Source organism: Orycteropus afer, unplaced genomic scaffold, assembly GCF_000298275.1.
Source record: "Orycteropus afer afer isolate SDZICR_OR568_19922 unplaced genomic scaffold, OryAfe1.0 scaffold00157, whole genome shotgun sequence".
Classification (NCBI taxonomy): domain Eukaryota; kingdom Metazoa; phylum Chordata; class Mammalia; order Tubulidentata; family Orycteropodidae; genus Orycteropus; species Orycteropus afer.
This window is the reverse complement of record NW_006921744.1, coordinates 4,908,002-4,909,376: the sequence shown is the minus strand read 5'-3', so window position 1 is coordinate 4,909,376 and position 1,375 is coordinate 4,908,002.

Below are 1,375 nucleotides of genomic sequence, written 5' to 3'. Positions count from 1 at the left end.
GTCCAGCTTCTTGGATTATTTGCTCAGCATGCAGATTGAATAAGTACAGTGAAAGGATACAACCCTAATGCACTCCCTTCTTGATTGTAAACCATGCGGTGTCCCTTTGTTCTGTTTGAATAACAGCCTTCTGGTCTATGTACAGGTTTCTCATGAGCACAATCAAGTGTTCTGGAATTCCCATTCTTCTTAATGTTATCCTAATTTGTTATTATTCACAAAATTTAGGACTTTTTCAAATTCAAACTCATAGAAAAAAATTCTAACGATACCAAAAGCAAATAGAGGGAGTTCTGTCAAGATGGTGGAATAGGCAAACAAGCTACATAGATCCTCTGCAACAAAGCAATTAGAAACCAATTAAAATTGATACAGAAGTTGCTCCTGGAAACCTGAGCTTTGAAGGGAAGGATAAAGAAGTAGAATAAATACCAACTAGTAGAATATCCTAAGTTAAACAGTGAGTAAGGAGACAAACAAAGCTGTGGACTGCTGGCTGTCCTGAGGGCACAGCCATTTTGAATATTTCCCAGTAGCAACCTAAGACTCTGCTCTGCTCACTAAGAACTGCATGGGCAAGAACTGTATTGGTACCTGACAATGAGAAAGGAAAACAGCAAAGAAGGAGACATATAGACCTATGGACTGCTAGCAGCTGTCCCGAGGCACAGCCATTTTAAACATTTGCAAGCAGCAGGAGTTGCCATTTTGAATATTTGCAAGTGGCATTTTACCTAAACAGTGACCTAAGAATAGGTTCCCTTTGCTGAGGACAGCATGGGCAACCACATTGGAGGCTGATGACTAGAAAGGTCTGATATTTCCCTTGTTACTTTTATACCCTACACCCTCTTGGTGGATGGAGATGTGCTCATGTCCTGCCTCCACCCACCTTCCTGACCGGAAGGAATTTCATCCTGGTCTGTGCCCTGACAGAGCCTAGGTGCCATGCCCTACCACCCACATTTTTATTTGTTTTTAAATTATTCTTTTCATTTTCCTCCTTTTATCCTTTTCTTTTTTCTTTTCCTTTTCCTTTTCCTGTGTCCCCCCGTTTTTTTTTTTTTTTTTTTTGGTTCTTCCCATCTGTTGTTTTGTTTCCCTTTAGCAGTTTTCCCATTTTTTTCTTTACTATACTTCTCTTTCATTCCTCCCTCCCCAGACATTATGGACATTTTTTTTTTTTTTTTTTTGGTCTTTTCCTCATTAATTTTCTTCTATCCTTTTAAAATATATTTGGAAAATTTTGCTTCTCTTTTAGTTAAATTTTTTTTTTTTTCTATTATCCCTGTTTGAGTTTTGGTCTCTTGTTCTCACTTTCTTCTTATTATTATTTTGTGGTTTTTTTATATTTTTTTGTCTGAGTAGGAGACAT